This window comes from Trachypithecus francoisi, unplaced genomic scaffold (assembly GCF_009764315.1).
Source record: "Trachypithecus francoisi isolate TF-2019V2 unplaced genomic scaffold, Tfra_2.0 Lachesis_group0, whole genome shotgun sequence".
Taxonomy (NCBI): Eukaryota; Metazoa; Chordata; class Mammalia; order Primates; family Cercopithecidae; genus Trachypithecus; species Trachypithecus francoisi.
In genome coordinates, this window is record NW_022681453.1 from 45,252,596 (window position 1) to 45,277,587 (window position 24,992).

The 24,992-nt window shown below is 36.8% G+C and overlaps 1 long non-coding RNA gene and 1 pseudogene across 1 annotated transcript in view; one reads left to right on the forward strand and one right to left on the reverse strand.

The window, feature by feature from the left end:
- Positions 1–24,992, forward strand: part of LOC117083159 — a 152,610-nt gene that overhangs the window by 21,882 nt on the left and 105,736 nt on the right. The window lies entirely within an intron of this gene.
- LOC117083157 lies at positions 19,164–19,637 on the reverse strand (annotated as a pseudogene).

Genomic DNA, 24,992 nt, shown 5'->3' on the forward strand with positions numbered 1-24,992 from the left:
ATCAGTTACTCTTTAAAGCACAGCAAGGGTGAGTAAGATCAGCTCCTGAAAACTGAGTGGAATGAAATTGAAAAGAAGATGTGCTTAACATGTTTGAGAAAAATAATAGATATAGAAGATAAAGGAAAGTCACATACAAATAGTTTAGGGATAAATTGAAGAGAAAATAATCAGTTACATGTATAGAGGAAGCAAGAATAAGGGTGAAACCAATCAAAGTATGTGGTAGAGGCCAGGGTCGGGAATAGGGGAGATAAACAGACATTGTATAGACACCATATCAACCAGGGAACAATCACAGAAGTAGAGTCATTGAGCCAGATTTATTGTATGGATTGGACCATCTACAATTGTGGAAGCTAAGTCATGTATGTAAAACCGTTGCTTCTGTGCTTCTTGCTAGAGCCTGAAATACCCACAGGGAAGATAGTTGGGAGGAAAGCCAAACATGATGTAGGAAAAGCAAGGACAAAGGGGGAATCTCTGAGAATGGATTGGAATCGACACTAGCCTCTCACCACCTCCAGTCCTCTGGCTTTGATAAGGTGGGGGTGGCCTGTAGGAGAAACTGATGTTCTTCATCTCAGAGCTGAGCACACACCTGGCCTGGGATTTAGAGGAGCTGAAGGTGGGAATGTGGCACAAACTTAAGAAGCTAAACTTCAGCTTCTGTCCCACAGCAAAAAGGTAAGATGGAAAAGATGCAACAGCTCGGGAGAGCCACCGTGTCTAATTCCCTGCACCAATCTTCCGTGTGTAAAAATATATGTATATATGGCTACTGCTTCAACGTAAAATGTCTGTGGTGTCCCATGCTAACCAGATACTACATACAGCACAGGGATCCAGAAAATATTGTTCCAGGTTGGTTAAGCGGATACAGTATAAATCCACCATGACCTATTGGAGTACTAATTGCCATGTATAAATAGGTATCTTTAAAAGCTGATGAATCAAGAATTCCAAGTACCAACACATTTTTTCAAAAGTTAAATTTTATAAAGATATCCAGATGAAGTTACAAAATGTAAAGAAAATCTTTCCAAATATTAGGAAGAGGAAAAAATTTTCCCTCTTTTCTCTCTGTTTCTTTCTCTCTCTCTCTCTCTCTCTCTCTCTCTCTCTCTCTCACACACACACACACACACACACACACACACAGACACACATACATACACACACAGAGAGACATACAAATCTTTAATCATGGCAATAACATATATTGGGAAGAGGAGAGCTATAAAATCAGATTTACCAAAGTTAGATTCCTGGCTCTTCTTCTCATTATTTATGTGAATTTAGGAAAATCAATACATACAAACTCAGTTTACGCACTCCTAAAATGGTAATAATAGTACCTTCTTCAGGATGAGAGAGTGAGTTAATACATGCATGATACCAGATAACGTTGGATCATTCTCCTCACTAAATTTATGGAAACTTTTACCAAAATTACTAAGTTGTGCAATTTGGGGAGTAGCACAGACAAGCCCTACAGCAACTGGGTGAGAGAGTCATTGCTGAACCTCTGTGGCAGGAATTATTATGACGTTGAAGCCTTTTTACTGAACTCCATGAGTGTCAGTTGAGTTCCCAACCATTTCCAGATCATCAAGAAAAGTCTAGTTTTTAAAAAGATACGGCAAGAAAGCTCACAGTCAGGAATCTGAGAATTGTGCTCAGGCCAGTGTCATAAATGTTTCTCAGAAGTAGAAAAGCAGAGAGAAAAATGTTTCCCTCAAGAATCACGAGATGATCTCCACTTCCTCCATGGAAAATAGTCCTCTTCAACCTGTATTTTATTGCTTAGTTTCTATTTTGATTTTGAAGCCACAGATTAATCACGCAATTTTGGCAGAAAATGAACGACTAGTATGCTTGCTGCAACACAGGACTTGAATGTAGCAAGTACATGGGCTAGTTTTAGTTAAGTTTTAGGCTCTAGAAAATGCATTTGAATCTGAGGAGAAAAAAGTAAGTATATATGTGGCTTTAATTTCAACCATTCCTTGGAAGACTTTCTACAATGTTGGCTGCATTTATGAAATAGTTATATTTATTTCTTTTTGGAATACATATTTTTTCTCTTATAAACAACTATATATAATGTAAGGGCAATCATAATTTACCAGAGAAAGCCACATGATGCAATAAACCATCGGAGCACTCTTTTGGCCTCTGTTATGATTTACTGTATTCAAAGCTTTTGGTGAATTGTGTGGGTGGTAACATTATGAGTTTTTCAATATATCACTAAGTATATTTAGAATGCTTAATTGAAGCTTAACCTTTATTTTGTTCAGTACACGTTGTTTCTAGCTAATAGTTTTGGGGAAAAGAATCCCCTAGGTCAAAGTCTTATATTTAGCTGCTTCTGTTTTCTTTTAAAGCTAGAAAAATGAAGGGTGTGAATGAATTGATATAACTGGAAATCAACAGGGTAAAGAATAATTTTGATGATTTCTTCTTGCCATTGCAATTATATCTAGTACACTTGATGATGAAATAAACAAATAGTTCAAACAAAGCCATTAATTTTCTTCCTATCTACACAATTTTAATTAGAAACATTTAATTAGACTTGGCTAAAATTTCTCAAGAAGATTGCAAAATGCATATTTAAGCTACTTGTACACCAGGAAAAGTGTTTTTTGGCATTTACTAAGTACAAGAAATAGCTGCCATGATCGTAGGTATTTCATGGAAAACATTCTTATCAAAATTATCTTTTATCCCAAAAAGCTTTCACTGGAAAACAAAGTTCTCTGAGTTTATTAGTTATTAAGCTTTGATATTTTAATTGTTATAATAAATAAGATGCCTTTTTAATATATTAACTGCATTTTATATTATGTCATTTTTATGGCAAGCAATAAATGTGTTTGATGTTCTTGATACTATTTCACCACTGAATTTTTTAAACTTTCATTATCATGAGCATTTCTGACATGAATTAAAATGACATGCAAATCTGTAAGCTCATTTCACTGAAGCAAAAATGCTAAATTGTTGAATTCATAGAGCCTTTTAATCTTTAGGGGCAAACATGGTTTTCAACTAAATTTGATAGAACTCAACCAATTGTTTTAAGTAGTTCTCTTTTATTTCTCTCATTCTATAACCATTTGTGTGTAGAAAATATACAAACAGTTGCTTTTCAACTTAAAAAATAATAAACATTATTTCCACTAGCATGTTGAATTATTTGACGACACTGTACTAGGCTTTCTAGTTAAAGAAACTTATATTACCTAATTACACCCAAGAGGTAAGGTCCTTATATGACTCACCAAATATTTACTAAAAAATTGTTAAATATGGTTATTTTGAGATGTCTGTGTTTCTAATTGCAGTTAATAATAAATTAAATAAAAATTTATATTTTATCTTTAACAATCACATATCAGTACTATATTCTTATTCTCAACATCTTGGGAAAGATGTTTAAGTTTAACCAGGGTGACAGTCATTTTGGCATTTAAGAGTACAGCTTATTAATATTTAAATCTATGCAATTAGGTTTCACTTTTTTCAAATGCTTTTTGTTATTAGGACACAGTCGAATTTTTAATTTTTTTCTGAATTTATAAAAGTATCTATATGGTTGTTTAAAATGTACTTCAGAAACCTATAGCAATGGGAATAAATCCCATATAATTGCCCCAAAAGGTACAAAATGTTAAATACTTTGATGCATATTTTAACAGATTTTTACCCTACATATGTTTAATTTTTCAATAACATAGTGAAACTACATGTACATATTCATTTGCAACTGGTTCTTTTTATTCAATAAAGTATTTTAATCATGAATGAATTCAATATATAATGGATTTAAAGAAAAAATACATGGTTAGTCTGAAAACTGCCTAAGAATTACATGGTTTAGGCCGAGACGGGCGGATCACGAGGTCAGGAGATCGAGACCATCCTGGCTAACACGGTGAAACCCCGTCTCTACTAAAAAAATACAAAAAAAATTAGCCGGGCGAGGTGGCGAGCGCCTGTAGTCCCAGCTACTCGGGAGGCTGAGGCAGGAGAATGGCGTGAACCCGGGAGGCGGAGCTTGCAGTGAGCTGAGATCTGGCCACAGTACTCCAGCCTGGGCGGCAGAGCGAGACTCCGTCTCAAAAAAAAAAAAAAAAAAAAAAAAAAAAAAGAATTACATGGTTATTCTAAAACTGAAAAAGTCAGCTTTGTTCTCTTTTTTACTTCTTCAGTTTATCATCGTAGACACACAGAGGAAGCAAATCTCAATTCACTCCTATGGAGTGAGCATCACTTTTATCTTCATTTTACAGCTGGGGAGTCAGAGACAGATTTGTCTGATCCCATACTTTCAGGAAGATAAGGAGCCAGGATTTGGAAAGCGGCAGCTATGGTGTTGCCAGTCCATTTTCCTAAGTACTATGTTCCTTACCACTCGTATAAAACAACCCTTTCCACAATAACTGAGCTCTGCTAAGGTCACTAACTAGGTAAATGAATAATATGTGCCTACACTTTACCCCACCCACCGACCTGTTTAAGACACACAGTACAACTTCATGCCTGGAAACATAACCATTTACTTAAGTCCCAAAACATCACAGATGCTCGTTGATGACTGCCCTTCTTAAAGTTAATTCTGTAAATGTTAAAGTATTATCATCTACTAAGCCTTTCCCAAAGTGTGTGTTCCATGAATAGTCTATGGAAATCAAAGAGCTGTTATTTACTCAGAAGTTATTTGTAGGGAGAGGAGGAGAACTCATGAAAATATACATTGTGAGACTCTAAAAAAGGCATCAAATATACTGATCTTCATTTTGTCTTTAAAATACTTAATAATATATCACTTTTCTTTTTCAGAAAATTCCTAGGTACAATGGTTCCGGGAAAAAGATTTTGGGAAATGCTTATCTAATCTGTAATCACCAAAGAACGTAAATTTAGAGTTAGAAGAGAATACAATAAAATAGATGCAAATCACTGCTTCATGCTTTTTATATATTTTAACTTGCTTGTCTCAGTTTGGCATTTGGAAAGTGAGAATAATCATAAAAAATATTCCATAACATTTTGTGAAGATAAAATAGCTAATGTATTATGGCAGATTTATGGAGTACCACAAATTCATTGGTACTCCTTCATTAAGAGATAGAAACTATTTAGTGTGGGTTAGTCTGTACCCACATTTATCAATAGACTATGGTAGAAATGATGCTATTTCCTGTAATAAGGCTGGCAGTTTTTAACTTGGTCTCATGAAAAAATCAAGCTATCATTTACAAAATACTGTGATACCACCATGCTGTGAGGCAGCCCCAGACATGTGGGGAGGCTCTGGAGCATGAAAAAGCATGTGAAGAAAGAAATAGAGCAGTCATGATATACCCCAGTGCCAGACCAATAAGTGAAGAAGATGTCTTGGAAGTGGATATACTCCAGGCCCAAATGCTAGAAATGAAACTATTTGGATTAAAATTGAACTATCCTGAGAAGTGATGTCAGCAGAAGTTTTAAACTATGAAGCTGGGGAAACATACTCCTCCATAACAGCAATGAGTACTAACAAAAATTGTCAAAATCAAATCTGGAAATTAAACAAAGGCTTACAACTATCTGGTAGCAGTCATTCAAGAAAAATGGATGTATCTGAGTAACAACAATGACTTTTGTGCCATTGTAATTTGTCGTATTCCTATCCCCCACTCTCCTGCTCCACAGTTCACTTGCAAATGAGCAGCCTTGGAATTATTGTAGTCATAAAAAACAGAATCAAGGGACAATTAAGATACCTGACAAAAGAAACAGCTTGGAGGCTGGGCACAGTGGCTTACGCCTGTAATCCCAGCACTTTGGGAGGCCAAGGTTGGAGGATCACCTAAGTTTGGGAATTCGAGACCAGCCTGACCAACATGGAGAAACTCCATCTCTACTAAAAATACAAAAAATTAGGCAGGCGTGGTGGCGCATGCCGGTAATCCCAGCTACTTCAGAGGCTGAGGCAGGAGAATCACTTGAACCTGGGAGGTAGAGGTTGCAGTGAGCCAAGACAGTGCCATTGCATTCCAGCCTGGGCGACAGAGCGAGAATCCATCTCAAAAAAAAAAAAACAACAACAAACAGCTTGGAAACACTTCTCCTGCCAAAAGAACCCAAAACCTTCACACTTTGAACAGATCTTTTGAGGGGAAAAACTGAAAGTTGGTACAGAGAATATACAGACACTGTGGATAAAGAGGGAGGAATCTGGGAACTCTGGAGTCACCAAGCTCCAGGATCAGCTGTCAGTACTGAACAGGTCCTAAGGAAAGGGTGAGTGAAGGAGCTCCAAGGGACCACAATCCTGCTAGGCCCTCTGCGATCCTAGCTACAAGAGATCCCTAGACCTCCATAGACATTTGAATTTGCAGGGGGAATTGACCAGAGAGCAGGCAGAGATACAGCTAGAATCTTGGCAGAGCCCAGAAAGTTTCCTGGTGTGCAGTGCGACTGCAGCAAAAGGCAGCCAGAGACCCCCATCTCCCAAGGCTCTCCATCTTGCTCTGAGTGACTCCAGTCCCTGCTGACTGTTGGGCTGGGAGAGAGAGGGGCTGCCTCTCCCACAAGTTCAAGGTACATCTGATCCAGGCAACCTCTTGTCTGCAGGCCCCTCCCAGACTGACTGCCTGGACACTCCTACAGGAGGGGCGCCCACAGCAGCCCTCCCCGGCCTGCCTGAGTGTTTTGCAGGTAACCTGAGAGCAGTTAGGCATGCCCAGCACAGCCTGCACTTGACCTTAGGAGGACAGAGGGCAAAACTGCAGGTCTGGTCCCAATTCCCTAGGATTTGAGCACACTACCCAGAGGTATCAAGCTGAGATCTGCAGCCTGAGTTCAAGTTGGGGAGGAGCCTCCACTCACAGAACATCAAGCAGAGTGTAGCATGGGTTCATGTGTGCTGGTGCAGGAGCTGAGTGTCCCTCCCTCCACAACATTAGTCTGGGAAAGAGCCTGCTAGCCAGCCACAGCCCCTTTCCCAGGGAGATCCATGGCCTGGAACACCAGGAACATCCCAGTAATCTGGGCACAGAGGCATGAGACAAGTTTAGCTGGTTGGGCCTGCTCCTGGAGTCATTGCTGGAAGGGGACTCGGTGAACAGGGTGCAAGCAGGGCAGTCCCCACAGCTGTCTGCTGGGACAACAGCCCCAGACCACAGGTGCCACACCAGCTGCACATTTACAGTACTGGCCGTACTGATCACGAGGTCAGGAGATTGAGACTATCCTGGCCAACACAGTGAAACCCTGTCTCTACTAAAAATATAAAAAATTAGCCAGGCATGCTAGCAGGCACCTGTAGTCCCAGCTATTCAGAAGGCTGAGGTAGGAGAATGGTGTGAACCCAGGAGGCAGAGCTTGCAGTGAGTCAAGATTGCATCACTGCACTCCAGCCTGGTCAACAGAGCGAGACTCCATCTCTTAAAAAAAAAACAGTACTGCTGCCCTGCCATGGGATCCTCCAACCTTGACACACTTCATCACTAGACCACCCTCAAACATATCCCACAACACACTCTGACTTTGCCAAGCTCAGAGAACCAGCAGGTCCCCAGGGACTTGCAGGTCTCCTGGTGACCTAAACTTAGACTCATGTTCCTGTGGGACATGAGAACACAGACCGTCAAAGCCCCATGTGGGCCTAAGGAAACATGAGCAGGGCACCAGCAATTGCAGGGGCTCCACCAAAGCCTGGGAACAAACTTGGTGAGGGACTCATCTCTCATCCTCCATGTCCCTTCTCCTGAGCACTGCTGGGTATGCACTGGAATACAAAAGAAATGTGTGGTTAAGAGCCCACCTACTGGCCCTACTCTTCAGCACTATCTGCTGGATCACAGTATGAATGATGACACCAAAAATTCTTTCAGCACAGTTGAATGCCTGTGAAACCCAACATGGGAAACTACCCACAATTAAGGAAACTTTAGAGAACCTTGACCCTCTACAAGCACTCAGAAACAAAGCCAATTGATTACCCACAATATACACTGCAGCCAAATCCTCAAGGTAAAAAAAAGAATATGAAAATAAAAGGTCCCATCTAAATGATAGCAATTTCAAAAAGAAAAAGAAACACCAGAACCCTCAGGTGTTTAGGAATTAGTGCAAGAACGCTGACAATTCATAAAGTCAGAGTATTTTCTTACCTTTAAAAGATTATAGTAGCTCCCTAGAAATGGATAGTAATAAGATTGAAATATCTGAAATGACAAACACAGAATTCAGAATTTGGATGTCAAGAAAGCGCAGCAAGATTCAAAAAAGTTGAAATCCAATCCAAAGAACACAGAAAAATGATTGAAGACTTGAAAGATGACATAGTCATTTTAAGAAATAACCAAACTAAACTTCTGGAATTGACAAATTCAGTACAGGAACACAGTTGGAAGCCTAGCAATTGACTAGACCAAGTTGAGGAAGGAATTTCAGAACTGAAGACCAGTCCTTAAAATCAACTTAGTAAGACAGAAATAAAGAAAAAGGAATCTTTTAAAAAATGAACAAAGTATCCAAGAAATATAAGATTATGTAAAGGGACCAAACACTTGAATCATTGACATTCCTGAGAGAGAAGGAAGAGTAAGCAAACTGGAAAACATATTTGAGGACATATTCCACAAAAATTTTCCCAATCTCGCCAAAGAGGTTGACATGCAAATTCAAGAAATTTAGAGAATCCCTGTGAGACACTATACAAGAAGACAATCCCTAAGACACATTCACCAAGGTCAATGCAAATGAAAAACTCTTAAAGGAAGCTACAGAAAAGGGTCAGATCCTATATGAAGGGAACACGAACTGGCTAACCGTGAACTTCCCAGAAGAAACCTTACAATCTGTAAGAGACTGTGGACCCATTTTCAGCATTCTTGAAGAGAAGAAATTCCAACCAAGAATTTCATATACCATCAAACTAAGTTTCATAAGTGAAGGAGTGATAAAATATTTTTCCAGAGAAGCAATCACTAGAGGAATTTGCTACCACTAGATGAGTCTTACGAGAGATCTTGAAGGGAGTTCTAAACATGGAAGCAAAATAAAGATACCTGCTACCACAAAAACACACATGAGTGTATAGCTCACTGATACTCCAAAGCAACTACACAATCAAGATTACAAAGCAACCAGGTACCAACACTGCGATAGGATGAAAACCTCATACATCAATAGTAACCTTAGATGTAAACAGTCTAAATACACCACTTAAAAGGCACGGAGTGACAAGTCAGATAAGAAAAAAAAAAAAATAAGAGCCAGCCTTCTACTGCCTTCAAGAGACCCATTTCACATCTCACACGTAGTGACACCCATGGGCTCAGAGAAGCGATGAAAACAGAAAACATGCAAACAGAAAACAAAAATGTACATAGGTCACTATCATTATATCAAATAAAACAGATTTTAAATCAACCACATTGAAAAAAAGGACAAAAAGTTCATTACATATTAATAAAGGGTTCTATTCAACAAGAAGACTTAACTATCCTAAATGTGTACTTACCTAACATTGGAACACACAGATTCATAAAACAAGACGTAGGTGGCCTTACAATAATAGTAGGAGACTTCAACACACCACTGACAGTGTTAGATCACTGAGGCATAAAATAAATTTTGAACTTAAATTAGTCACTTTGCCAATAGACCTGATAGAAATGTATAGAATACTTCACCAAAAAAACACAGAATATACATTTTTCTCATCTGCACATGGAGCATATATTAAGATCAACCACATGCTAGGTCATGAACCTAGTCTTGATAAGTTTTAGAAAAATCAAAATCATACTAAGCATACTCTCAGACCACAGTGGAATAAAAATAGAAATCAATGCCAAAAAGATTTTGCAAAACCACACAATTACATGGAAACTAAACAACTTCCTCCTGAATGACTTTTGGTAAACAACAAAATTAAGGCAGAAATAAAAAAAATCCTTTTAAGTAAATGAAAATGGAGAGAAGTTAGAAAGATTGCAAATTAACAGTCAAACATCACATCTCTAAAAACTAGAAAAAAACACTATTTCTATCAAACTATCAACATCATCTTTCACAGAATTAGAAAAAAAGTATTCTAAAATTCATATGGAACAAAAAAGAGGTCAAATAACCAAGGTGATCCTATGGGAGAAAAAAAAAAAAAAGCTGGAGACATCATATTACCTGACTTCAAACTGTTCTACAAGGCTGCAATAACCAAAACAGCATAATACTGGTACAAAAACAGACACATAGTGTTGCGGGAAGTCAGGGACCGCAAACGGAGGGACTGGATGGAACCGTGGCAGAGGAACATAAATTATGAAGATTTCATTTTAATGTGGACATCTATCAGTTCCCAAATAATACTTTTATAATTTCTTATGCCTATCTTTACTTTACTCTCTTAATCTTGTTATCTTCGTAAGCTGAGGATGTACGTCACTTCAGGACCGCTGTGATAATTGTGTTAACTGTACAAACTGATTGTAAAACATGTGTATTTGAACAATGTGAAATCAGTGCACCTTGAAAAAGAACAGAATAACAGTGATATTTTATGGAACAAGAGAAGACAACCATAAGTTCTGGTTGCCTGTAGAGTCAGGCAAAAAGAGCCATATTTTTCTTCTTGCAGAAAGCCTATAAATGGACGTGCAAGTAGGAGAGATATCGCTAAATTATTTTCCTAGCAAGGAATATTAATATTAATACCCTGGGAAAGGAATGCATTCCTGGGGGAAGGTCTATAAATGGCTGCTCTGGGAATGTCTGTCTTGTACAGTTGAGATAAGGACTGAGATATGCCCTGGTCTCCTGCAGAACCATCAGGCTTACTGGGTGGGGAAAAACTGCACCCTGGTAAATTTGTGGTCAGACTGGTTCTCTGCTCTTGAACCCTGTTTTCTATTGTTTAAGATGTTTATGAAGACAATACATGCACTGCTGAACATAGACCCTTATCAGTTGTTCTACTTTTTCCCTTTGTCCTGTTCCCTCAGAAGCATGCAATCTTTGTTAGACCCTTATTAGTAGTTCTTCTTTTTGCCCTTTGAAGTATGTGATCTTTGTACCTACTCCCTGTTCTTACACCCCCTTCCCTTTTGAAACCCTTAATAAAAACTTGCTGGTTTGAGGTTCAGGCAGGCATCATGGTCCTACCGATATTTGATGTCACTCCCAGTGGCCCAGCTGTAAAATTCTTCTCTTTATACTGTCTCTCTTTATTTCTCAGCCTGCTGACACTTATGGAAAATTGAAAGAATCTATGTTGAAATATTGGGGACAGGATCCCCCAATAACATAGACCAATGGAACAGAATAGAGAACCCAGAAATAGAGTCACACTCTTACAAGCAACTGATCTTTGACAAAGTCAACACAAATAAGCAATGGGGAAAGACTCCCTATTCAATAAATAATGTGGCAAAAACTGGCTATCCCATGCAGAAGCATGAAACTTGACACCTACATCTCATCCTATACAAAAATTTACTCAACATGGATTAAAGTCTTAAATTTAATACCTGGAACTATAAAAAATCCTAGAAGAAAATCTAGGAAACACCATTCTGGACATTAGCTTTGGGAAGGAATTTATGACTAAGTCCTCAAAAGCAATTGCAACAAAAACAAAAATTGACAAGTGGGACTAAAGAGTTTCTGCACAGCAAAAGAGACTATCTATGACCAGAAACTATAAACAGACAATCTATAGAATGGGAGAAAATATTCACAAACTGTGCATCTGATAAATATGTAACATAGAGAATTTATAAGGAATTTAAACACATCAACAAGAAAAAAGGAAATAATCCCATTAAAAAGTGAGCAAACTGAGAAGATAGGAAGTGAAAATGTGAGCAAACTGAGAAGATAGGTAGTGATATATAATTTTTTTTAAAAAAGGGAGCAAAGGACCTGAAGAGTCACATGTCAAAAGAAGACATACAAGCAGCCAACAAACACTGAAAAAATGCTGAACATCACTCATCATCAGAGAAATGAAAATCAAAGTCACAATGAGATACCAGTCAGAATGACTATGATTAAAAATTCAAAAAACAACAGATGCTGTTGACTTTGGAGAGAAAAGGTAATGTTTATATACTGTTGGTAGGAATTTAAATTAGTTCAGCCACTGCAGAAAGCAGTTTAAAGATTCCTCAGAGAACTAAAAAGAGAACACAGTAACCCAACAATCCCATTACTGTATATATATATATATCAAAAGGAAAATGAACAATTCTATCAAAAATACACTTGCACTCCTATTTTCATCACAGTACTACTCACAATAGCAAAATACATGAAATCACCCTAGGTGCCCGTTGATGGTGGATTGGATAAAGAAAATGTGGTACATATACACCATGGAATATTATGTAGCCATAAAAAAAAAAAAGAATGAAATCATGTCATCTGCAACAACCTGGGTGCAGCTGAAGGCCATGCCAAAAACCATATGTCCTCATGTATAGGTAGAAACTAAACACTGGGGACACATGGACATAAAGAAGGGAACTGGTTAATACAAGAGCAGGAAGGGAGGGAGCAGTGCAAGGGTCGAAAACTTGCTTATTGGGTACTATGCTTGTTATCTCGGTGATGGATACAATCATACATCAAACTTCAGCATTACATGAGATACCCCTGTAACAAACACTCACATGTACCCCTGGAACCTAAAATAAAAGTTTAAATTAGAAAAAAATTGAGAATTATATCAACCACTAGGATAAATAATTTGGAGTTCTCCCAAAGCCCTATTCTCCAAAAAAATTGTCATGATTTGACCTGTTTTGCAGTTCCCTGGAAACCACCACTCAGTGTTTGTCTTTTTTGATCTATTTCAAAACTTACTGATGGCAAGCAGCTTTTTTGGGGATGGGCATTTATAAAAACAATGTCATTGCAGTTGTCTAAAGTGCTGATAACAGTTGGAGCAATCAAAAAGCTTACCAAAATCTGAAAAGAAAAAAAATTGGTGAACAATATGCCCATAGAAGTCTATGAAAAGCTACAAAATAATGGAATCTAGTAGGCCATCCTGCATATGTGTAGGACTGTCCATATGCCTGGAAAAGACCTGAGAAGTCCTACTCTCATACCTTTAGCTGACCTTGAGGCTCTGTGCAAGGAAGAAGTAAAAGCTGAAGCAGAATTACAAACTGACTTCTTTATCCTTGAAGGCATACCCAAATAAGATGAAGTCCCTGGAAAATAATGGTAGATTTATGGTTCCATGCATTTAAGAAAATGTCTGTCCAATCACTAGTTGACCACTAAGCTAACTGAGCAGAGATTTCAGAGGCTCCACATGACAAAACGTATAAAATTAGTTTAGAAAGTCACTAAACAGACCAAAAGTATGAAAAAGAAGCAACAACAACAATAACAAATAGTAATAAGGGGCAGATTCTGATTTTGAAACTTACCACATTGTATTATTTATGATATCCAGGTTTTGTTAAACAATATGAGACATGCAAGGAAACAAGAAAGTATGTTGATATACAAAACAACAACAACAACAACAAAAACGCAATCAAAGAAAGTGTCACGGATGAGCCCAGCTACTGGGCTTATTACAAAGACTTTAAATTTGCTATTTTAAATATTCACAAAGAACTAAAGCAAGCCATGTCTAAACAGTCAAAAGAAAGTATGAGAATGATACTCACCAAACAGATAATGTGAATAAGGAGACAGGAATTTTGTTTTAAGAAAATAATCAAATAAAAATTCTGGAGTTGAAAAGTATATTAACTGAAATAAAAATTCAATAACAGGGACTCATCAAGGAATTTTTTTTTCTGGCATAAGAAAACAATAGCAAATTTGAACAAAGTTAATTTTATTATCTAGTCTATAAAAAAAAAAGAAGAAACATGAACAAGACCTTAAAGACTTCTGGGACAAAAATCTGGCATACAAATGAACATAGGCATAATGGAATTCACAGAAGAGGGAGAGGGAAAGGAACAGAAAACATATTTGAAGGAATAATATTTAAAAATGTTTCAAATTGATGAAAAAATCAATCTACACAACTAGGAGTTCATTATTTCCAAGAAAGATAAACCCAAAAAGATCAATGGCCAACCATACAATAATTAATCTGTCCAAAGTCATAGACAAACAAAATTTTGAAAGCAGCAAGAGAGAAGTGACCTTACTCTGCACATGGCATTCTCAATAAGATTGTTTATTTCTCTTCAGAACCATAGAGGCCAGAAGACAGTGGTATGACATGGTCAAATGCATGATCAAAGAACTCTATATCTGGCAAAATTGTCTTTCAAAATTAACAGAAAAATTAAGGCATTCTCAGACACATAAAAAGACTTTAGGGATAGAAGACCCTCCCTATAATAAATATAATAAGGGGACTTCTTCAGGTTGAAATGAAAAGACTTTAGATAGTTACTTGATTCCAAATGAAAAAGAAAACATCACCAGTAAGGGTAACTATATAGATAAATATAAAGAGCAGTATAAATTTATATTTATTTGAAATACTTTTATTTAGAAGATAACATTATAAAGCATATAAAACTATGCTGATGAGATTACAGTATATCAAATATAGTTTGTATGACAAAATAGCACAAGGAAAGTGGAATGGAATTGTTGATGGCTGTTGGGAAACCTCTGTTCTTCTCTTCTTGTTTGAAATAATTTCAGCAAGCGACACACAGCAAAAGAGATTGCAGCATAGAGCAGTTTATTGAAAAGGAGAAATAATGCTCTGAAAGTTAGGTCCAGAATACACAATACACCCTGAGAGATGATTCGAATTGTACTGCTTGTGAGGATGAGAGAGTGTTGACTGTTACTGGAGAAACTCCCTTTATGGGAGTCTTATATGATTATTCATAAGGGGATTGGAAGAGGTGTTACTAGTAAGCATGTTCTGGGTAGTCCTCTGGGTGCACATGTGCAGTAGCTGTACATGCTTGTTCATACATCATATGTCTCATTAGCACCTTAAATCTCCACATGGGGTGTGCTTTTTACTATCATAGTGAGCAAAGGGTCAGTCTGAGGACAGGTAAAATCAAAATATGCATGTTGTCTACAGGGGAAATTCCCTACTGTAGATAGTTGTGCTTGAATGAGTTTGACTACAATGTGAATGCTGCAGTTTATTGTATTGACTGTGCAGTCACTATAGTTGCCACATAGCAAGGACATGTTTACTTCCTTTACTACTTATCCTGCCTCAGAATGAAGCTGTATAGGAATAAAATTTATACTATTGAAGTCAACTTGGTACTAATCCAAACAAGATGTATATAAATCAAGATGTTAATTTTAATTTTCAGGGTAACCACTAACAAAATAACTCAAATATAGTGAAAGAAAAAATAAAGGTATTTAAATTATACATGAGAAAATATATCTACTTAATACAAAAGAAAAAAGTGATAGAAAATGGAGGAGGAAAAAGATATAAGACATACAGAAAATAAATAGAAAAATGGAAGATATACATCTTTCTTTTAAGTAATTATATTAAACATAAATGGATTAAATACTCCAATTCAAAGGCAGGTTGGCAAAATGAAAAAAAATAAAAGAAAGAATGAGCCACCTATGTGTTATCTATAAGATAAATATTTTAGATTAGAGACACAAATAAGTTGAAGTTAAAAGATACATGAAGATATGTCATGCAAACAGTACCCCAGAAAAAGCTGGAGGACTTGTATTGCTATCAGGCAAAATATTAAGTTTGTGACATAACTATGTATTACTTTATGACAAAAAATATTACTATAAGCAAAGAGGACATTTTATAATAATAAAAAGTTTAGTCTTTTTAGAAGACATAACAAATTTAAATAACTGAGATCATACAAAGTATGTACTCTAACCACAGTAGAATAAAATTTTAAATCAATAACAAAAGAAAATTTGGAAAATTACAATTAGTTTGAACTTAAGCTATAAGCTCCTAAATAACCAATAGATCAAAGGAGAAATCATAAAGAAAATAGAAAGTACTTCAAGATGAAAAAAAAAACACAACTAAAATTTATGGGATACAGCTAAAGCAGTGCTTAAGAGGAAATTTATAGTTGCAAATGCTTGTATTTTAAAAAATTAAAAGTCTTAAATCAATAATCTAAACTTCCACCTTAAGAAACTACAAAAAAAGAGCAACTAAATCCAAAGTTAGCAGAAAGAATAAAGTAAAAGAACTATAGTGGAAATAAATAAAATACAGTATAAAAAAGAGAGGAAAGAAAAACAAAAGTTGACCGAAATAATCAAAAAAGTTGACAAACTTTTAGCTAGACTGATTAAGAAAAAAAGAGAGGACTTAAACTGACAAAATAAGGAATGAAAAGATGTACATTATCACTGTCCTTACAGAACTAGTATTTTACAAAGGAATACCATGAACACCTCTATGGCAACAAATTAGATAACCTCGATGAAATGAACAAATTCCTGGGAAGACACAAACTAATGAAGCTTACGCAGTAAGAAATCAAAAATCTGAATAGATCTACAACAAGTAAAAAATAAAATTAAAAGGTAATAAACAAGAAATCTCACAAAGAAAAACACAGGACCAGATGGCATCACTGATTAATTCTACCAAATGATTAAAGAATTATCATCAATCCTTCACACACTGTTCTGCAAAGTAGAAAAGGAAGAACTAGTTCCCAATTCATTCCATTAAGCTATTCTCTGCCACCAAACCCAGACAAAGACATCACAAGAATAATAAAACAGAACATAGACCATATCCCTTATGAATTGAAATGTAAATATCCTAAAAAGTAAACTGAATTTGAACTGCCCATGGGAGACTTTCCTAAAATCTTGACCCACAATATCATGAACACAACATTTTTTATACCATTATATTTAGGGCTATAGTAGAATAGCAGCAAGTAAGTTTATATGTATGCATGTGTGTATTATATATAACTATACTATATTATTATGTATTATACATGTAACAATTATAGAAGATTAGACAAATCTAGTAATATCTAATTAATATTTAATTTATTGCAAATCTAATAACAGTTAATTTGTTGTTTTTATTTAACAGTAATGGGAGTTGAGACCAAAATATATGTGAGTTGTTGAAAGTCATTTAACCCCTACATGATCAAGTCTGAATTTGAACCCAAATATCCTAGACAATACTTCTCTGGAAGCTGGTATTAGGTGGATATTGAACCAGTTCTTCATTTGTTTCAGATCTCAGAAAATGTAAAACTTTAGAAAAGGATATGAATATTGTACATAAAATAAGGGGCAGACATTTCTTTTTCTTCATTTTATAATCTAGAAATAAAACCAACATAGGAAATTTATATGCATGTTTGTATGTTTGTGTTAAAGTATAGGAACATATATTTTATTTTCAAGGAAGAAATTATTTTCTAAACAAGGACAAATCTCCAATCCTCCAAGTATCCATCAGAATGTGATTCAATAGGTTTTACATAATCCTAGTTCAGATGTAACTTAATCACTAGTCATTATTTTGATGTGGGCCATACGTAGGACTCAGCTGCTCAGAATTCTTAGCCAACAAGATAAGTCCTTGACAGGTTGCAATGGACTTGTCTATTTTATTTTGTTTTTTTAAAACAAAACCAGTGTTGAAAAGAGAAACTTGGTTAGAATTTCCATCTTTTTTTATAACGGATACTTTGCAAGAAAAGGAAACAAAAGGCTGTGAATAAGGAAGATTGTTAAGTTATACTTCTATGCATTTTATCCTTCCCTTCATTACACAATATTTATTGAACATCTATTACTTGTTAGGCATGCTGGAGACAGGCAGTAAACAAGACAGCCAAGTTCTCTATCCTTATTTTATTGCAGGAGAGAGAACCAATCAAAGATCACAAGGAGACAGGATGAAAGAAGGAAACCAGCCAAGTTACTACTAAGTAGCGCAACTGAGAGATATCTGTATTATCTACTGACCTTATGATGGCATCAGTAGAGATGGAAGGATGCGAATAAATATGAGAAATGCTTGGAGGCTGAACACAAGTAGTGCAATTTGTGTATTATGTTTGTTTGTGTTATATTGTTTTATGTTTCATATCAGTGATATTACTTAAAATATGCTTAACCACATATCTCTATTAAAACCAAATATAATTTGCTCTTCATCATTGTACATTTTTAAGTATTTTAGTGATAATACATTTTAATAAGTTTATTAAATCATTTTCAAAGATTTTCTCAAACATAAACTTAATGGAACTTACTTTGTAGATTATTAACTTTCAAAGTCACAGAAAACAAAATGGAGAGAAAAAAATCTCAGGTTTGGTAAGTTGCTAGATACGGAGAACTTTGGTTCTCTCTTGTTGCCCTAAACACAAGTGGCTGAACATTTTTAAACTTAATGCCTAATAATGGAAATGAAAGTGATACCATTGGCATTGGCCGTTGTTTGTATTTCTGCTAGATAAGTCACTTGAATGAAATGGCCAAATCAAGTTTGTGATATGGACACAGATAACACCACCCATGGTATCAAAGATGAGTACCTAAAAGAGTTTGTAAAAATTACTGATAGGCTGAATTTATATTTTTCAAATGATATGCATATAATAAATTAAAATGTCAATATTTTAAAATAGTCATAAATTTTTGTTTATTTATTTTTATTATGATTGTTTTTTCCGCTGAAGTCCTTGTCCTTTATTGGGCAAGGGGTGAGGGAAGCAGACAGACTGGTTGGAGGTAGTAGACGGGTATGTGAGGACAAAATGCTACCCGAAAGCTAGCCAACCCATACTCCACTGAAATGGATGCTAATGCCCTTCAAACTATGGGCATTGGTTTCACACACATCATCTTCCAGGGATAAAAGAAGGGGTTCTTGTAAAGCTTCTTGTTACCCTCAACCATGGAGGCAAGTTCTGAGTTCTGGTTTTCCTAGGACACTAACTCTAGTCACAAAGATCTCTGGAGTGATCAAGCATGGTGGAGTGGCAGCGTGAGTGTTTCAAAAGTATAAGTAGAACCAGAGAGTCCTGCCCAAGCCCTGTTACATCAGGGCCTGCGTATGGCCTCCCAGCCCAACCAGAAATTGACAGAGAGGCATGTATATGGTGAAAAGATATACACATATTTAGAATTAGCCAACTGGACTCAGTTTAGATGATCCCAATTTTGTTTGCAACATCCAAAGCATCGTAATCAGGCAGTCGAACACAAGCCTTCTTCTCTCTATCAGGCCGAATCAGGGTGTTGACCTGACCTTGGCCACATCAATGTCATAGAGCTTCTTCACAGTCTGTTTGATCTGGTGCTTGTTGGCTTTAACATCCACAATGAACACAAGTGTGTTGTTGTCTTCTATCTTATTCATGGCCAACTCAGTGATCAGAGGAAACTTAAAGATAGCATCGTGATTAAACTTGTTTCTCCTGGGAGTGCTCTTCCGAGGATATTTGGGCAGCCTCCAGAGTCGCAGTGTCTTGGGCTTCCGGAAGGTGGGTAATGTGTGGATCTTCTTTTTTTGTGTGGCTGTGGACACCTTTCAACACTGCCTTCTTGGCCTTTAAAGCCTTCGCTTTGTTTTCGGCTTTAGGAGGAGCAGGAGCCTCCTTCTTTGCTTTCGGCGCCATCTTGTGAAAAGGGTATTTGTTTATTTTAAATAATTAGTTTCTCTCTTTGCACCTACTTGAAATTATCAGAGAATGGAAATAAGATGAAATAAATTTAAATTATAAAACTAACATTTTAAAGTATATTTTGATTGTTGCATCCCGCTTGTAAGTATTGAAGAGCTGTAAGTTATCTAGTTCTACACAAAGCTCTGTGAATAAAAAGCATAAGGCAAAGTACAACTTTTCAATGTATCAGAAAAAAATATATATTCAAAATGCCATATGCGAAGTGTATGCTCAATTCAAGGTGTTGAAACCATCAAGCCTCATGCAAGCTTTTTCTTAGCTTCTGTAATATCAAATAAGCCCTGCTATATGTCTTGATTTACCATGAAAGTTAAGTGTCACATTTTAGGCAAATAAAAATTATTAAAATTTGACAGCTGGCAAATTATGCTAACATCTGGTAACAAATCATTCTTGACAGTTCAATAGTACACTTCTTATTCCATAGCTATTAATATTATAAACAGCAAAATGCAAAAATTATAGCACCCAACTAACATATTCCCTGAAGTGATAGAAGGAATGCACTGTTTATCTTAATGTGTAAGAAATGTCATCTTTTCACGTCTGAGGTTTGAAGTAGATTGGAACTAAATAACTATAAACATGGGTGGCATCATGCAGTGCCACAAGCTAAAAAGAGATTTGAAAATTTCTGAATTTGGAGTGACATGATGATACATTTGCAGTATGTGGGGGGAGTAAAGTAGTAAGAATAGACTGTAACCAATAATAGTAACAATAAAATGACATTACATGCTTATTCATCACTCATCTGGTATAATACCACTTTCTTGGTTAAGTTGGCTAATAGTTATATATAACGGAATTTCTAACTGGTACTTTAACAAAATCAAGTTGTAGAATCTAGTAAGTGGTTAATTCCTGTCTGGCTCAAATACCTGGTGTTGGGATATGGATGTTCCTTGCTCTCACTCAATTTCTTAAAGAGGGAAAGGAATTTTACTTTCAGCTTTTATTTTGATAGTGGTGGTTTGACCCATAAGTCAGTCTCATTCACTTAGAAGTGTTACAAAAAAAGGAATATAACACATAAAAATATAAACTTAACCAAAACTTAAATTGTGTTTACAAAATAAAAGCTGAACTGGGATGTGGGCATCTGGATTGTAGTTCTGGCTTGGTGGTCTAAAAATCTCTGTCCCTCCATGAATGCAATTTTTTTTCTTTTTCTTTTTAACTTTTATTTTAAGATCAAGGGCACATGTGGAGTCTTCTTATATAGGTAAGCTCATGTCACAAGGGTTTATTGTACAGATGTTTTTGTCACCCAGGTATTAAGCCTACTATCCATTACTTAGTTTTCTTGATCCTTTCCCTCCTCCTATGCTCCACCCTCCAGTAGGCCCCAGGGTCTACTGTTCCACTCCACATGTCCATGTGTTCTCATCATTTAGCTCCCACTTATAAATGAGAACACGCAGTTATTTGGTTTTCTGTTCCTGTGTTAGTTTGCTCAGGTTAATGGCCTCAGAGCTCCATTCATGTTCCTGCAAAGGACATGATTTCATTCCTTTTATGGCTGTGTAGTATTTCATGGTGTATATGTGCCACCTTTTCTTTATCCATTCCACCATTGATGGGCATATATGTTGATTCCTTGTCTTTGCTCTCGTGAATAGTGCTGCTGCGAACATACGCATGCATGTGTCTTTACGATAGAATGATTTATATTCCTTGGGTATATACCCAGGAAAGGGATTTCTGGGTCGAATGTTATGTCTGTTTTTGGGCCTTTGAGGAATTGCCACACTGTTTTCCAGATGGTTGAACTAATTTACACTCCCACCAACAGTGTATAAGCATTCATTTTTCTCCACAACCTCAACAGCACCTGTTAGTTTTTGACTTTTTAATAATTGCCATTCTGATTGGTGTGAGATGGTATCTCACTGTGGTTTTGATTTGCATTTCTCTAATGATCAATGATGTAGAGCTTTGTTTTCGTATGTGTTTTGGCTGCATGTGTGTCTTCTTTTGAAAACTGTCTGTTCATGTCCTTTGCTCACTTTTTAATAGGGTTATTTGTTTTTGTTTTTTCTTGTAAATCTGTTTAAGTTCCTTATAGATGCTGGATATCAGACCTTTACCAGATGTATAGTTTGGAAATATTTTCCCCCATTCTGTAAGTTGTCTGTTTATTCTGTCAGTAGTTTATTTTACTGTGCAGAAGCTCTATAGTTTAACTAGATCCCATTTGTCAATTTTTGCTTTTGTTACGATTGCTTTTGCTGTCTTCATCATGAAATCTTTGCCCATTTCTATCTCCAGAATGTTTTTATTGCCTAGATTGTCTTGCAGGGTTTTTACAGTTTTGGGTTCTACATTTAAGTCTTTAATCCATTTTGAGTTGATTTTTGTATATGATACAATTTTCTTACTGTAAAATTAGAAGATTTAAGGAACATAAATTCTATAGTCATTTCTAACTATGGAATGCATGTGCTCTTAACTTAGATCAAACTCCAATTGAATTTAGAAAATCTAGTCAACCAGGAACTAATTGATTAAACTTGCTGAATGATAAATGTAGAGAATTTTACTCACTCATACTTTTGTGTGTATCAGTCACTAAGATCATATAATTAAGCAAAAGCAATGGTAGCTCTATTTTTCAATATACATACAATTTTTAAAGAAAAATACAGCACCAAGTACAATATGAATTAACATAAGCATTTTATACCTTGATGAGAGACCCCAAGTATAAAATAACACTTCTAAAATGGTATCCTAAAAAACTATTTTATATATAGATATATTTTAGGAAGCTCCTGTGTTTTGTTTCTTCTTTGGCTGTAAGATTGCAGAGTTGAACATTCTAAAAATAATCAATGACTGAGAATTCATTTGCTTTACCACATTTATAGATAATTTATGGATGGTTTTTCACTTCTCTAACACTCAAGCCTTAATTCATTTTCAAATACATCAAGTGTCATTTTAAGTATACAGTGGGCTCTTAATGAAATTTTCTGTGTCTTATCTTTTAAATGTTTCAGAGATTTTTATTTTAAACTTGGTAAAAAAATCAGAGTAACCTTCATACATTTTTTATATTCTATAAGCTGAAATTAAACCACAGTTTTTAAAAAAGAATTTAAATTCCAAACCATATTGCTTTATTACAGCAACAGAAACTTGTGCCCTAAATCAAATGCCCTATAATAATATAAAAATGTTGTATTTTCACTTTTTGCAATTTTAACAAAAGCTGTTCATTTGAGTTAAAATGTCATTTTATTAGTAGTTTTTCACTATGCATACTTGTCATTCTTTTTCCTTTTCTCTTTTTTTTGTGGAAAATTTAAGATTTGCAGAGGAGAAATTATAAAAACTATACTCTTTTGTTGTTGCAGTTGAATGCTAGATTAATAGAATAGTGAATCTTCATAGTTGATGACTGCATACTTAAACATTAGACTGTAGGGTCGGTAAATTTAGTTTTATTTTACAATAAAGTTTATTTAGATTGACTGTTTATGAAGAATAGCATCCTACTTTCTCTAAAAGTTTTTTTCTTTGACTGAGGAGGTTACTAAATTAAGCTGCTCACTTGTGAGGAAGATCTGCTGGTTCAAATGCCGGAGCAATGGGCCACCTGCTATAACAGAGAAACCTCATTGTTTTAAAGAGGTTAGCAAGCCTAATAGAAACTTGGTTACTGCCATGCTCTCATAGACTTGAGATTTTCTCTTGCTTCCTTCTGATATCCACCTTTGCTTCTGGCCTGATACATTTAAAGAATTTGGGAAAGAGAATCACTGAGAAGCAGGGGTTCCACTGCCACTACTATTTCAATAGCGGAGATGGTGTGCTATAGAAACTTGGAGGATGGGTTATGTTATTAGTCCACATTCTTTATCCCTTCGTTATAGGATCTTTGAGGTGCCCCCTTTCCGGCCAGAAAGTTCTGTGGCCAGTGGTGCCTTTGCCTGAGTTTTGCTTGAGCCTGCTGGGCTCATTCTGCCTACTCAGCCTGGCAGGCTGTGCTCAGCTCATGCTACCAGCCTGGATCCCATGCCTCCACAGAAGACTGAGTCAGGCGTGGAATGGTGAGAGATGTGTGAGCAAGCATTGGGTCTGGTCACACTGTGCAGCCAGGCAAACCAGCTGCTGCCACAGGGTGGGCAGCTCCAGGTGCTGGCATGGGCTTGGGCTCTCTGCAAGGCTGCAGCTGGACCAGGCACATAGCAAGCAGTTTCTCTTGACTGGCACTAGGGAATGTGGTGGTGCCTGGAAGCTTGGAAATGTCAAAAACTGCAGGGCTTCAAAGAGGTAGTCACAGCCCTGGTTTGGGGAGTTCCCAGGTCTGGGCTCCCCGAAGGGCTGCAGCTTTTCTCTCCTCTTCCCCGTCAACACGGAGAGCAAGAAGTATGTTTCAGACCGGTTTGTGTTACCGCAATTTTCGCCTTGCCATTTGGCAGGTCCTGAATTTTTGTCCTGCAACCAGGAAGAATGAGTTCTGCAGACAAGCGAAGGGTGAGCAAGATGAAGAGGAGCTTTATTGAGCTATAGAACAACTCAGTCTCTCGCAGGGGGCATCTCCTTTCCACAGCCAGGGTGTCCCCTGAAGTATTCCGCTCCCAGCAGAGAGGGTAGCTCCTCTCTGCAGCCAGTCCTTCCGATGTCTGTAGCTCTTAGCAGAGAGGAGCCCCTGGAGTGTGTAGCTCCATTCTGCAGCTAGTTGTCTCCACATCTGCTCAGCTCTGGTTGAGCTGGGGCTTTTACTGTGCAGAAGCTCTTTAGTTTAACTAGATCCCATTTGTCAATTTTTGTTTTTGTTACAATTGCTTTTGCTGTCTTCCTCCCCTTCCTGGAGGAAGTGTGTGCTGACTGGTCTACAAGCAGCAATGGGCGGGGCCAGAAAAGGCACCACAAATTCCCATTCCAGTCCAGGGGACTGGCAGCCTGGACCCCAGCCTTCAGGCCCTCTGTGGCCTGAAGGTGGAGCCTCGCTAGGGATCCACCCCCTTCCACCCAGGAATCTGTCTGCTTCCTGCTGCCTTTCATGGTACCCAGGCTGCAGGTGCCAAGGGGCAGCCAAGGTATTCAGCTTTATGGGACAAGCTAGAGCAATGTAGTGAGGAATGGAGATGTAATAGTTGAGGGTTTAGCAATTTTAAATAGGGCGATATTGACAGACCTCAATGAGAAGAGGGTGTCAGGGTGAAAAATCAGAAGTGAGGAGACTTCTGGTTTCAGCTCTGACATGTAAAGGACTTGGAAGTCATTACTGTCATCCTTAACAACAAGAGAAAGGCTGAATGAACTGAAAATCAGTTA